This window comes from Phasianus colchicus, chromosome 6, assembly GCF_987193195.1.
Source record: "Phasianus colchicus chromosome 6, bPhaCol1.hap1.1, whole genome shotgun sequence".
NCBI classification, from domain to species: domain Eukaryota; kingdom Metazoa; phylum Chordata; class Aves; order Galliformes; family Phasianidae; genus Phasianus; species Phasianus colchicus.
The window spans coordinates 16,381,578-16,396,688 of record NC_143441.1 but is presented as its reverse complement, the minus strand read 5'-3'; the positions used below and the strand labels follow the sequence as shown (position 1 = coordinate 16,396,688).

Sequence of the window (15,111 nt, the reverse complement as noted above, 5' to 3'; positions counted from 1 at the left end):
AGTCTCCAAAATGTTACAGTACTTCCTCGAGTCTTAGAGTAACACAACCATTGTGCTATACAATCTCTATCACAACTGTATTGCAGAAGCTGCTGTACTGTAAAGTTGATACTCTGAGGGCAAGTAAGCCATACTTAAATGGGACAGAAAATAACCTTTGATAAAACATGAGAGCAATGAAAATTGTCCATGATTTATTACATACAAGAATAATAAATAATAAATTCCTTGAAAATATTCCAAGGCCAAAGACCAGTCAGGTCAGGACCTTCCTGTGCTATGGGCTGTAAAAGCATTTAGCAGATGACTGTTCTTTCCCAAAGAGTAGGACTTAGGTAAATGAACCAGTAAGTCCAGAGAAAAAGAGAAGGACATAATGCCACTGAAGGAGGCAGATTAATGAGAAATAATAACCAACTTCCAACACAAATAGTTTTTAACAAAATTATTCCTTAGGGTACTTGAAAGCCAAGTACTGCAAGTTTATGCTTGCGTTTGGAACTTGTCAGGGAAACAAGTTTCAGACTCATTTTGTGAGCATATTGAAACAAAAGAAGAAAATAAATAAATAAAAATAATCTCATATGTATAGACTATTCCAAAAAGTATTTTCCATGTTTACAAAAAACTATTTAAACGATTTATACAAAACTTAACTTTGGTCATAAATGCCACTTATACCACACTACAAATGTCCATAAAGAGAGAAGACTGGTCTCAGCATGTTGTATATTCCTTTTTTTTTTTTTTTTCATTTTAATTTAGATGGTGCCCTAATGATTGCACTATTTGCATTCACCTTATTCCGATTCTTTTTCTGTGGATGCGGTATCGATTTTTATCTTAATCAATGGCAAGCCATGGCACAAAACAATAATAAGCACTAAAAGAAAACAGCTGAATAATGTTCATTTAAAATGGAAATGTGAGTTAAATAGGGCGATGACAAAAGCTATCAGGGAAGCAGGTTAAAATGAGAGCATGACCGATGAGAGCTACCCAGAATGGAAGAGGGAGCTCCTTGCACAGCCCCCGGCCACAGCCAAGGGTGGGAAGGGGTGAGGAAGGTGGGAAAGGTGGAGAAGGTGGAATGTTGCTCTTAGTGGTGCACATGCCTTCCCCTTCACTCTAATTCCTCATGGTGATTCAATACCATAGCAGGGCACTCTGAAGCACACCGCAGTCAGACAGGAGCAATGGATGGAATTCCATAATGCTTGCCAGCTCTAGCTGTCAGAGGGGGATCTTCTTGAGTTAGGAGGACACATTTCATGCAACACGTCTGTTTCTTACAGTATTTGCACAGACACCTAGCACTCCTGGAAAAGTCTTACAACATAAATAATAAGTATTGACTGTAGTTATGACAATCAAGAATGCAGACTGAAAGCTTGACATAAAACATTGATTTTAATTAGAAGGCTCTAAGTGACTTCTTTGTGTGGCAAGAAACAGCAGCAACCTGATTCTGCAAACATCCTTGAAGTAACTGTTAACCCTATACATCACTCGTTTTTATTTTAATAAGCTGTTCCATGTGACTAAGAAAGCAGTCAAAGGTTAACAGAGATAAATAGCTGTGTTTTATCTTCACATATAAACAACTATGTCTGAGATCTCAATTACAGAAGCCCTGGTGGTCTTGTTTGTTTGATTACTTGTTTATATTGCTTAGGAGATAATTATTTCCAAACAAGCATAAAGGAATGACATACTTGAGTCAGTGTGATCCTCTCAAAAGATGTTCAGAATGCATTTAATTGCTCAATGTACATTCGGGTCCAAGTTAGAGACATTAAAGGCTTGAATCAAATGCCACGACATAGGTGTTGAGTGCCATATGAAATGCCCTAGGGTATCCTGTCAAAACACCAACTATCACTCCAAGGTCTAGGATCCTATGTGTTCAGCCCATGAATCATGCCCTTCATTCAGCACCGTCTGCAAGACTGCTTACAAATCTGAAGCAGGTCTTCTGATGAAACAGTAATTTGCAGCAGCAATAGAGCTACAGCATGTTTATCAGTCAAGAATCTGCCTAATCTTTTCTCCAATTAATGCCACCCACACACAGCTTATCCAAGCATTTATTAGATGACGGGAGAACATAGGCCACTCTTAATTCTCTATTACAAAAAGTATTTGCTGCTACTCTGTAAGGTCCCGTTGAAGGTAAGTGCCTTATATGCAATCATGCAGCAATCAACTTGTAGAAAGACTATAACGTGTATTTGTCAAAATAAGTCACAAAAAATATCCTTCTACATCGTACTCCATCTTGTCCACTTAAGGAGTTAGGCTACACAAATGCCATTTCATGAGAGACTGCAGGACCAAATACCTGTCCTAGAGGCTAAATGTATGCTGAAACACTGCAAATTTGAACTTCTACATGTGCTGATACTCCTCCCTTATATTCAACTTTCCATTATTTACTGTAACATAATTTCACTTTCCTGTTTTTCTCTTAGGTGGACAAATTCTTCTATTTTTTTCTTCCCCTGATACCTTGTGGTTGGGATGCTCTCATCTGACCTGTATATCAGTCCACCTTCCGAAATACTGTCCCAGGTCACTGACATGATAGCCTTCTGCATCTGGAACCTGCGCAGGTGAAGAGGTTCTTACAATTTTTTTTTTTTTGATAAATATGAAAGTTTCTCAGGATGCTTTAACCCCAAAATAACTTTGTCAGAACAGTATTGGATTGTTGAGGGCTGAATGGTATAGTATAACCAGGTGACACAGACACCTTTATAACAATGGACTTGTGCTTCTCTGATCAGAACACAGATCACCAGTGTGAACGCAATACATCCCTCCCATTATTTGCAGGACAGACACTAGTTCATACTTGTCTGCAGATGTCTAAAGCTTTGACTTATAGCACCCATTCAGGTTGCTCTACCAGAGCACACAACTTGTGAGGCCAAACTGCAGTGTTTCAACAATGTGCATGCTGTTGGATACTATCAGCAGAACTTAAATTTACTCATTATTTTATTTCTGGTAACACCTTTTTGGTAAGCCTTTCAAGATCAGCAGGCATTATAATGCATGTGCTCTGTAGATTCCATACTCACCATGATCAGCCTCAAGGACCACTTCAAGAATGAAATATTATGGTATATGGTTCTATGAAATACTTCACATTTATAGTCCAAAACTCTAGTTCTCCATCACTTAATCTGTGACTCCCAAGCAGCACTGGTCTGTACCTACTAGGTGCATCAATGCCTCCAAGAAGAGACTTAGCAGAAATTTTGGAAGATTTATGTTATTAGAAATATACAAGACAAATCCAGAAATGTAACCACAGCTTGATTTAGACATAACTTGTATTTAGTTCTCTCCCTATGCTCTATTCTCCTTATAAGCTAAGTCCATAGTGTGTTAGCTGGATTTCCTTTTTATTTGCCTCCACATTAGTAAGAAGTTTTCTGCTTTATACATTAAGTTTCCAGCTCATTATCACAGATTGTATGTCAGGGTGATTCCGTACAAATCAGCATTGCCTTCTACAATTTTACATCTAACTCCTTAAAGACCTTTATAGCCTCTTATACTCCCATCAAACAGTCCACCTATGTTCTTCATATTGTTTTATCATTACACTTGCTACCCTAATACTCCCTACTGATCCATCATGGGGACTATCTTCTGCAGTGCTTCTTTAAAAATGATGCACCTAATTATCTCTTCCGATCTTCTCATTATCACTGAAGAAAACTCTCAGGTAACAAATGGGCTAGTTGTTCTAACTCCTACCTTATCTTTAATGCATGCTCTTGTTAAGTCATTACCTGTTGCAGTAGAGGTGGTTTTAAAATATCAACTACACTGGTTGGATTTTTCACCAGCTTCTTTTAATTCTTTTATCGTGCATTCAGAAGTCATGGCACCCATACGTTGCTTAGTACAATTCCCAGTGAGATAATAGGAGACCAGTCGATAGGCAGAAACCTGAAGGAGTGCCATCTGCAGACAATCTTATCATCTCGGCTGCCATCATCATTTATTATTGCATGATGGTCTGATTGCACCACTGCTTTATTTCTCATCTCCAAAGTTGTACTATCATCTCTGCTACCTAGTGAGTGTAGCAGAGACAAAATTCACGCTCTAAACTCTACCCATGGAATCCACATTCCCCCTTATGGAATCTTTGTAGAAAAATATGAATACTGCTAGGGACTGAGTTTCTATTATTAATACTTGGGGATTCATATCGTGTCCTTAGGAGAGTGCTGGCTGTTGCACCTAATGTTCATTTAGGTGTGGAGAAATCCCCCCAAGCACAGTAGGATTCTCGATTTCTCTTGTCTAGTGTCTAATGTTTCAAATCCTGCAGGACATTTTTTGTTTTTTTTTTTCAGCATGTGATGCTTTTCATTAAGGAAAGTCATTTTTGATTCTGAGTCTCAAGCATTTCGCATTTTTATATGAGCTGATGTCTGCAAACAATACAATAATAGATAACCAGGAGGCTCTTTGTGTCAGTTTGTTTTAATAGCTGTTGATGTAGGCTCTAGTGGATCAGCACATCCTAGTTTCCCCATTTAAGCTTCCTTCTGCATAGGCAAATTTGTATCAGACAGAAATTATTGCCTCCATATAGCCAAGAAATGTTATCCAGATTGGGATCCTCCTGGGAAACAGCATCTCTCTGACCTCTTAGGTCTACAGCAAGTAACTTGGACATGAGACTCCATTAAGTTTTTATTCAGTTCAGAAGTCTCTCCAAGTGTATGTCTGTATGTGAGGCTGGCAATTAAAAGCTGCTACTTTTGAAAGACCATAATTTCTTCTTTCAAGTTTGTAAATATACAGATAAAAGCATTGTAGGCTTATCCATCATGTTACTGACCTTCAGCAGCAGACTGTAAAATTATCTGTATTAAGTTGCCCATCAACGTGCTTTTCATAAGAGGCTTGCTCATTGTTGGCACAATTTCCTCTTTGCTGCCGAATTCATACTGGTGCAAAAGTCATCAAGGAATCTCTTGAACAAAAAGTAAGGAAAGTGAAGCTCACCTCCTTAATGTACACAAGTACAAACTTTCCTTTCTGTATCAAGAGACTGCACAAATGTTTTCAAAGCTGCATCTGATCACAGGACTCAGCACAGTCTTTGCTGTGTCAGAAACATTTCTTTGGTCCAGAGCATTTTGAAATGCTTTGTTTTGACCATTTCTTTTTCAGTCCCAGGTGACTTTTCTAAAAATAAATCTGGGCTGTATGCCTAGAAATTGGCTAATGGTAGAGAAACTGATAAATAGAATTTGACCAGAAAATTCACTTTCAACACTCACCTCGCTCTATTTTCTTTCCTCTTTATAGTTTAAAGTAGGAGTTTGACTGATCTTTCATGAACTATAGGGAAAACAGGAGAATTTTGAATAGAATTTATATAAAGTATTCAATCCTCTGCTGTGAGGACTTAACAAACATAGTCACTTCACTTGAAGATGGGAAGCAAGTATGAAAGGATTATAGAGTTCTTTGGATGATTTAAGGAAGTTTGCCCTACTTAACAGGATAGTTAGCCTTTCTGCTACTTGAACTGGAGGACAGAGAGAGAGAAGAAAAAAAAAACTACCCAGTGATCCTTAGGAAACAACTAAGAAATTGATAAAATGCTCCAGAGGTTCCTCTAAGATTTGAAAGAAAGCAAACTTCTGGAAAAAAATAAGGCCCCAAAAGAAAATCTCTTATGTCAGTCCACATGACAGCAGCGTTGATGTCAGACTCCTCTGATCTCAACACCTATCTTCTTAATGGAAGGAAAAGAGAATTATGGAACGAGAAAACCAAAATGTATGCTTTACTTGGGTATGCTAAGGAATAGAATCACGGTGAGAGAGCATTATTACTGTACATGCCCAGCTCGTACTTACCATTTGTAGCCCTGCAGAGACCAAAGCGAAAGGAGCTGTGCTGGCCAACAACACGCTGCTTGTGGGCAACAGGGTTCATCCCATGGCACTTCTGACACCATCTCCTGGTATTTCGCCTTGCAGGACCTCTGCCTCCCAAGCTCCACCTCCTTCCTTACCTCAGGACCATGAGGAAGAATGGCCTTCTAGGATTGCCCCAGATCATTGTGAAGGGCGGTGTCGAAGCCAAACTCCCATGTGATTAATGGACGAACTGACCTCCTGACCTTCAGAAAGACATTCTGGAGAGTGGCATCCAGGGAGGAGGAGTCCACTGTGGGCAGCTTAGGTTGCCTGGCTTTGTCAAGGCATGGCACCCTTGCCGTGAAAAAAGGAATGTGGGAAAGATAGCTGTCGGCATTTTAAATAAGAAAAGAGAACAGTGCCTGAGCTTTGAAAACTGATTAAGCAAGTAGAACACAGAGCTGAGTCACTCTGTATTTGTCTCTGCCTGTGAATATGCTCATATATAGATATATATTTTTGTGAGCATGTGCATGTGTTTGAGCGAGGATATGCAAAAAAGAGGCATACGGTTCCAAAAGCCATTGCAATAAGGACTTGTGAGCTGAAGCTGTCACATCATATGAAACAGACCCAGAGAACACGTGAAGGCGCAGTCATAGATATTTTAAAACTTATCTTCAGCATTTCGCTCACATTTGGTAGCATTTAAGCATGATATCCTTTATAGCTGTTTTTTTTTTTTTTTCCTGAAATCACCGCTACCCTTTTGAAGCAATGTTTGATGAAAATGCAATAATTCTTGGCTAAAAAAAGATTTTTTTTTTTATCTCCAGAAGTCATATAATTCAGCTTTGCACAGTGAAAAAAAGTGCTGATGTTTTTTTTCTGAATAAAAGAAGGATTAGGAAGATTAAAATGCACACCACTGGACTTTCTGAAGAAGGCTTGAGTATGACAGACCCTTCTGCACAGCTCTGCCTCGCGGATCACAGCCGACTCTGTTCTTGTCTTCACGTAGCAGTAGTTCAGAGATGCCAGCTCCAGGTCCCCTGTATTCAGTTTTTTGTAAGATTGCAGTAAAAAGGACATTGGAAAAAGAACGCTACCGAGTGAATGATCAAATTTTACGTTAATTATTTATTTTTGTTATTACAGCCAGATGTTGCCTCGGGAAGTGGAAACAAGAAGTCAGGATCTGACAGCTTAATAATTAAATTGGGAAAGTTGGCAGGCCTCCCGCTACTTCCTCTCGTATGCCGCATCTCCAAATGAACACGAGCGGTACCCCAGCCGTGCTCCTTCTGAACCGGCTCATCCACCACTGTGTAATGATTTTCCATCGAGGCAGGAGCAAAGCATAGGGCCTATTACACAAGCTACATAAAGTTAAAAAAGCATTAGGAATGAAATGTTCAGCGCAGCTTTTACCAACATTTCTACACAAGACTGCCTAATGCTGACGTGCGTTTACTACACTTAATAATGTTTACACAGTTCTTCTTCCAGCTCCTTATAGCTGTCACAGTTCTGAGCGGCGCACTGCAGCCCGCGTTTGTCTCCACAGGACTTTGCAGTGCCTACACGAGAGGAGCTGCAGCCACACGGAGGCAGAAGGTCCCAGCAGCACAGCCCGGTCCGACACCTTTTCTCCCTCTCTGGGGATTCCTTCCACGACCTCGCTGCAAGCCTGACTAAGCGCGGAGTTGTGCAGAGCGGCATCAAAGCGGGACGACGAGGAACGCCAGCCTTGAAGGAGCCTGTGCTTTGGCTGCGGCTGCTTGCAAGACTGGGATGGGAGTGTGCTGAGGGAGAAACTTTGTCCAGGAGCTGCAGGCAGTGCAGTAAGAACACGAAGTGCGGTGTGGTTGTGGCAGCTGTGGTGCGGGGACTGTGGGAGGGGGCAAAGCCAGCGTTGCGCCCTTCCCCGCGTTGGGCCGCGTGGCGGTACAGCGAGGTCTGTAGCGCGGTGGGACCGCGCATCGTACAGGACCCTCGAGGGGGCAAAATGGCGGCGGGCACCTTTTCCCGCGGCGCCCCCCGCCCTCCGCGCGCGGCAAGGGGGCGCGCGAGCCCCCGGTGGCCCCGCCAGGGGGCGGGCCGGGGCGGGGCGGGGCGGGCCGGGGGGGCCGGGGCTGCCGCCGCCGCTGCCGGCTACACTGGTGGGGCGGCGGCGGGAGCGGGCGGCCGCGGAGGTAACGGGGGGCCGGCGGCTCGGAGCGGCTCGCGTCCCGCCGCGGGGGCAGCGGGGCGCGGCGCGGCGCGGCGCTGTACGTCCTGCGCGCCGTGGGAAGTTGGCTGCGGGCGCACGGCTCTGCCTGCCCCGCTGGCGGCTGTAAGTCAGCGCGAGCGCCGCGGTGCTCCGCTCCGCCCGTCCGCCCGCAGACAAAAGCGCGGCCGGGGCGTCCTCGGAGCGGTGCGGGAGCGCGGAGCCGGGAGTGGGAAGCGCTGAACTGCGCTCGGGACTCTGACGGGGCAGAGCGTGGGGCGGAACAGCTCTGTGCTGCTCGTGTCCGCCTCCGGCACCGCTGCGTGCGCGGCGAGTTATTTCGGTGAGCAGACACTTGGTTTATTCAGAAAGCGGCTCCGTCTCGGTGGCGTTCGCTGCGAAAGTGAGCGGAGCGCCACGGGAGCATCCCGAGGTGCGCCGTGCAGCCCGCTGCCACCTCTCTCCCGGGGCCCATGGGGCGGCTGCCGGTGTGCGGTGTGCGGTGCCGGTGTGCGGTGCCGGTGTGCGGTGCCGGTGTGCGGTGCCGGTGTGCTGCATCGCCGCGGAGCTCGCGCCGCGGAGCGGGCTTGGGGTCTGCGGCGGAGTTGCGCTGGTTTGCGCGGCGGTGAGGTTCGGCCTTTGGCTGAGGTGTGCTTCGGCGCCTTTTAGCAAGGTGCCCGCGGAACGCGAAGTACACAGAGCCAACTTGGGGGCAGAGCGTGCGATGCTGAAAGCGCTTTCCCTTCGCGCTTTGAAGAGAGTCGGAAATAATAGCCCAGATGCTGAGAAGAAAACATTTAGCGGTGCGACGCAAAATCTTGCTGTGTGAGCGGTGCCCGCCAGGGCAGCGCAGCCGCAGCCCGCGGACAGAACCCGCGGCGGGTTCCCGTGCGCCGTGCGGGGCTCCGGGCGCCGTGCTGCCGGGAGGGGCGCGCGGGGCGGGCGGGGCTGGGGGGCGGCGGGGACAGCGCCGTGGGACCTGGCGGCAACAGCCGCTGCGCGGGCATCGCTAACGGTTCTGGTTGTGTCATTTGGGGCGAGCCGAGGGAAACCCAGAAGAAAGAAAAAGTTGCTTGTAAGAGCGCGGCGTTTCTCGTTTTCTTTTAACGAGAATGCTGGTTTTGATTTAAAATATGGACTAAATCTGTTCAGTATGAACCAAGCTCTGGGTAAGAGCTCGATGTGTCAGCATCTGTTTGCATCTGATTGTAATGATCAGAGGAGGTTGATGCTCTGCCTTTGTAGGTAAGGTACCAGAGAAGTAGGTTTTGGTGGATGGAGGGCTGTGGGAAAGGTCTCTGTTAGGCTGTTAGTTCAATGAGAGCAGTTGCCCAATGTAGGGCCTGCCTCGGTCTTGGCTGTCATTATTCTGTACTTGAGCATGCTTGTGGGGAGTGCAGCCGCCAGCTGCAGAGCAGATGCTGTGTTTTGGGGCACTGTGTGTCCTGTTGCTTCCCTCCTGTGTCTTCTTGCAGAGCCCAGGCCTTGTGGCCCGCTGTCAGGCTGGTTTGCCCTAACAGCAGCGTGAGAATGCATCTCCATCCCATCTGAAAACCTGGTTCTTTGGAGATTGGCTGAATATTAGGAAAAACTTATTCTTAGAAAGAGTGGTGAGGCAGTGGCACAGACTGCCCAGGGAGGTGGTGGAGCCACCTTCCCTGGGAGTGCTGAAGAACTGCATGGATGTGGCACGTAAGGAGACACGAGCACTTAGTGGGCATGATGGTGATGGATTGACAGTTGGACTAGATGATCTTAGAGCTCTTTTCCAGTGGTGAAGATTCTATGATGCCACCCATAGCTGTTTCACCGTGATGCCTTAGTGCTTTTCTGCTGAAGTGGCTTTGTGTGTATCTGTAGTAAAAGGGATTTATTGTCACAAGAATGCTGTCCTGTTCCAGGACAGTGAAGCTCTTGCTTGAGCAAGGTATACTAGGCTCAATATTTTCTCACATCTCCACATGTGAGTGGAATGAAATAATAAAGTATTCTGGCAAATTCCCTGTTATGAAGTGCCCATGGATGTGCAGGGTAGGAGCCTGGGCCAGATGTGCCTGAAAGAGGTCATCCATCTTCACGTTTCTGACTGCGTGGAGATGGTAGGAGAGGTCCCTGCTGACTTCTGTGCATTCACACGTGTAAAACCAGAGTGGCAAGGAGGCTCTATCGGTTTTGTGCTAAAACTTGTCTTTCTTGCATGAAATACCAGTGTTTTCAAGGCAGAGATATAATTTTCCACTACTTTACACCCCAGGACATAACTCTCCAGCATGCATTATTGGCAATGCTTTAAAAGGCTGCTGCTTCCCTGTAGGGTGCAGAACAAAGTCAGGCTGGCGTTCATTTGCCAGCAGCTATGGGGTACTTTTGTCATGGTGGAAGCTTCCTCTAACGCTGCTCAGCCAGCAACTACTTGTATAGAACATTACTATGTTTGTGCTTGTTCAATAACCTGTTGGCTAACTGGTGTCTTGTAGCACCGAATTCCCTAAGTTACCTGCTTTATATCTGTTGTCTCTTAATATCACTGATACTCTACTTGCTTATATATTAGTGACAACAGTTAGTGAAGTACCCTTATACAGCTTAGCTACTCTTAATTATAATGATGAGGTTTATTACAATGTGTATTTTAAGTTCAAACTAATGTTAAAGCAGGCAAAATGTAAGAAAAAACAATGTCAAGTTTTGCTTCTTTGTGGGTTGTGTTCCAATTAAATATTCAGTACCATAGGAGGTGGCCTTTATGTGTCCCAAGGTAGTGATGAGATGACAGTTAAATGGTATTTCCCTCCTTCAAAGCAGCGTGCAGCATGCCGCTTGCTACCAAGTTGAGAAAACTTGAGGTGTTCAAGAGTCATTTAATTTTTTCTTCTCTGTAACCTACAGTTTAGTTCAAATTCATGGAAATGTATTGGAAAATGCTGGATGTGAAGGAAGTACATGAGAGAGGCCTATGCGAAAATATCATGAAAAAAAAAAGAAAATGTAGAGCATGTGTAGAATTTATTCCTTTACCTATATGGATTACATTCTTTAGGAGCTGCTTATGTTAGTTAAGGCAAAATTAACTGCATTTTTATTAAATATTTATTTAGTTTACTAAAGTAATAACTTGGAGATATTGGGTATATCTTTTACACAGCCTAAACATAAACCAGACTGTTCATGTCTTCACATGTCCTGACACAGTGAGATAGTTGTTGTCATCTTTGATTAGCCATATATAATTTTGTATGCAAATACAGAAAAATGTATGCAAAACCAAATTGTATTCATAACAAATGTGTGAGGCAATAGACTCTCTTATAATACATGTCTAATTTATAACTTTTTCTGCAGTTGTGACCTTCTCAGATCAAAATTAAAATAATTTAGATGTAATTAAAGTATGCCGGTATTAATGAACTTACTGATGAAATACATGTGAGCTCATTCAGATTTCCTTTTCACTACATTTTTTTGGACTATTTTTGTTTTTAATACAAAGTGCAAACTGTTGCTGATTAGCATGGCTTGGGAGGTGGTCTCTGTAAGCTAAATTGGGAGGGTAGGGTAGAGGGGAAAGAAAAATTACCTGGGGAAGTTCCAACTTGTAAGCTTTGAACATGAGTGGGTTTTGTCCATCTCACTGGACCATCAGTGGCAGCACCTTTCTGAGTGCTGTGCTGAACATCCAGCCCACACTGGCCATGGTGTGTTTGCAGGGGCATCTCTTGCCAGAGTCTCTGGGTTCCCTCTCGCTTCCAGTGCTGTGGATGTGTCTGGATTGGTGACCCGGGCTGGGGGCAGACCAGCTGCAGCACAGGGCCGGGAGCACATGTGTTTCCCATGCTACAGCAGGTTGGTGAAAGAGGTACCATACTACCTCTGTCAAACAGCTCTGCTGTCCTTGCTGTTGCTTTTCTGTCAGGGATGCAGAATATTAGTCACTCATGCCTGTTATTGGTAATAAGTTGCTGAAAGCTTACTCACTTTGGATATGTCTGTAGCATGCAGAGTTCCTGCCCTCTATTCAGAAATGAACAGAGACGCGTGTATATTTTCCTACATATATTTCTCTATGCTAAGACATACTTAATGCTGCTGGATGGATCTTATGCAGCTGCTAAGGTACTTGCACAGTGCAATCTGAAGATCCAAGGCTTGAGTGCTTGGTGGTGGTCAGGATTCTGGAGGTTTTAGCTCTTATCTGGGCAGATATGAAAAAGTTGCTCCCTGCGGCAGCAATATGTACCATAGTAATAGAAGACAAGCTTTAAATAAATGATAAATTGAATCTTTATTAAACCCATTCTTCCATATGGGAAGCATCTTCTGCCTGTACAGCAAGCTGCCTTCCTTGGGTCTGAATGAAATCTGGTGCATCCCTTGTGAGAGCATGCTTTGCACTGCCAGGCACGGCAAATTGTAATCTAGTACAGGTAACATCGTCTTCCTTTTCCCACATCTCCTTACTTTTAAATCTGTTTTGACTTATGTCTAGCCTGTCTGTGGAACCTTTGGATTCAGTGCTGCCAAATGAGCGGCATATACTGCTTTTGTCATCATCCCATCTCAAAATAATAACCTTTAAGAAGTGTTTCTCTGTAAGTGGGAGTGCATTCCCCTATGGTACTACTACACATAAATATGTTAGCATTAGATTCTACTTAGAAATTTTATTTCTTGGAAATAACTAATAAGAAAATCCTGCTTTTCAAAGCTTTCCATCTAGAGTTCAAAGAAAAGTCAAAGGAAGTTACAGATCATATGTTTTTTATTTTTTTCTGGGATCATCTGCAGGAAGTTGTATACATTCTAAACCACATTCAGTTTTCTTGAAGTGCAGATATTTCTTTGTTCAGTCACTGTAAAAAAAAAAAAAAAATTATTCCACAGTGATCTGTGCTTAGGGGATCAGAGATGCTGCTCTGGAAGAAATGCCTTCTCCTGTTTAATGCTCTGTGTTGTTCCTATGAGGTAGATGCCAGAAGAACATACTCTGAAAAGGTATGGTAGCAGGTGACTCGTAGGGCAGTGCAGTCTGATCAGGGTGAAGTATGTGAAAGACCACGTGGCATATTTCCATAAGTAGTTAAATGATCCTAACTTGGAGCAGCCACCTTGTTTCAGCTGTCAGTAATATTAAAATTTCAGTTAAAGTATTTTCCTCTTAAAAAAACCCTTACTTTCTGAAAAAAGAAACAGGTCAATTTTCAGATATACTAGTTTGCAAGTTTACTGCATCTTCATATTGGGCCTAATCATCTTTTCTCAGGCCAAATTTTGGTTGATGTCAGTGGCTGTAAGGTCATGCCCACTTCTAAGTTTTTCCACAAAGAACATTAGCTGCAGTATTAGCTTCCTGTTTCTATTGTAGTGGTACCCAAGGAATATTTGGTAATCACATTTTAACTCTTTACTTTTTGGGAGAGAAACATAGAAATTAGAAAATATTGTGATACAAGAGGGCATTGAGTGGGAATTGTCAGTGTTCTTGCAGTAGAGTACATGCTGAGCTGTCTCTGGCTGAAGGCAATGACCGTTCCTTGTGATGTGACTCTTCCTGGCATAGTGCTGTTTTTGCCCCTAGGACCCAGCATAACAAGAGGTAGGGGGGAACTGAAGAGAGCCCAGAGGAGGGCTGCACGTGTAGCTGGTTTCTGGAACCTGTGGTTTCTGGAACCTGTGACACACAAAAAGCTGTGGGACCTACTGTAATACAATGGAAAGTACAACAATGACAACAAGGCAGCAAGATTCCAGGTTACAACAAGCAAGGATTTACTCAAACACGACAGCAGTAGGTACAGAAATAAAGGAAAGAAACTACTTACCTTCAGAAGGCCCCACATCTTTAGGGACCTCCAGTAAGATACCCTTGCTTCCACTGCCAACCTTTACACGAGCTCTGGGAAGGGATGGATCCTGGCTCCACCTCTTCCAGTCACTCAGGTGCATTGGATGCACCTGAGCTCTCCTGGGTTGCCCCTGCCTTTCTGCTAGGTGCTCAGTCACTGGTTCAAGCTGTGGCTTAGCATTTCCACTACACCTGGGTTACCTAGTCTGGAGAACAGAAGGTGGAGGTTGTCTGCTGTCCTCTGTATCCTAGTGGGCTACTGTGGAGCAGAGAGAAAGCATTCTCTGAGGTGTGCAGAGAATGAGTGAGATGTAGACACCTCAGATTGAAATAAATGAATAAGGAAATAGGTGACCACGTGTAAGCAAAGGGAACGAGGTAAGTGCTGCTGTTAGTGACTGCCATCTTGCTGCTGGGCTGCGGTTGGCTCTGGACAAATAAATGTAATGCTTTTCTGATGGTGGGCTCAACTGTGCTTTGTGTTCTTCGGAAGTGGGAAGGTGTGTTACACGTGTACTGAATTTGAAACCCATTGTAGTTTGGTGGAATAAAAATGCTGGTTTTTGAATGACTAATGAAGATCTCCAAAGTGGCTGCTGACACTTTTAGGCCTGATGGGAGGAGGGTATCCTCACACTTCTCTGTCATTTCCTCAGAGGTAATGATGATCTCACTGGAAATGCCCACAGCTGTAGCCCTAGGTGTGCAGTGTTTCCCACACTCAGGATGACCAAATGACGTGTGTTTTGTGAATTAAAATTCATTCAGCATTAGTCTTTCAAGCAGCGTCTCACTCTCTGAACACGGAATGACATGAGCTGTGTACATTGGTGCCTGTGTGTTGGAATGAGAAGATTTACCAGTGGAGAGCAAGTTAGTTTGTCATCCTGTGTCTGTGCAAACTTGCTTATAGATGGGAGGAGAAAGGAGCAGTTTATCCACAGCTAAATGCTGGTACCTCCAAAGACAACTTATGTTTTTGTTTTTTGTTTTTTTTGCATTAATGACATTACCTCAGGTACTGGAAAAACCATTAAACATTGTTGCTGTGATTCAGACTCAGAAGTTAAAGAGTGTTTCAGGTTTTCAGAAAGGGATGGAATAAGCAGTGTGCAGTAGTGTAAGTAGATACCACCAGTCTCAGCTGCAACGCATTCCCT

General features: G+C 44.0%; 1 protein-coding gene and 1 long non-coding RNA gene across 11 annotated transcripts in view; one reads left to right on the top strand and one right to left on the bottom strand.

The window, feature by feature from the left end:
- The window catches only part of LOC149917455 (uncharacterized), a 62,084-nt gene extending 54,913 nt beyond the window's left edge, over positions 1-7,171 (bottom strand). Inside the window, exon 1 of the long non-coding RNA XR_016467720.1 lies at positions 5,898-7,171. This is a non-coding gene — a long non-coding RNA (uncharacterized LOC149917455). The remainder of the gene's footprint in view (positions 1-5,897) is intronic.
- Positions 7,171-15,111, top strand: part of RARB (retinoic acid receptor beta) — a 319,855-nt gene continuing 311,914 nt past the window's right edge. For 2 of the 10 annotated variants that reach the window (XM_090142547.1, XM_031590235.2), the window contains exon 1: positions 9,093-9,354. The gene's annotated coding sequence lies outside the window, so the exon portion shown is untranslated. Of the gene's footprint in view, positions 7,745-8,051; positions 8,096-8,132; positions 8,236-8,301; positions 8,453-8,524; positions 8,543-9,082; positions 9,355-13,475; positions 14,330-15,111 lie in introns of those variants that run through there. The other 8 variants (XM_090142551.1, XM_090142548.1, XM_090142549.1 and 5 more) reach the window with 8 other exon arrangements.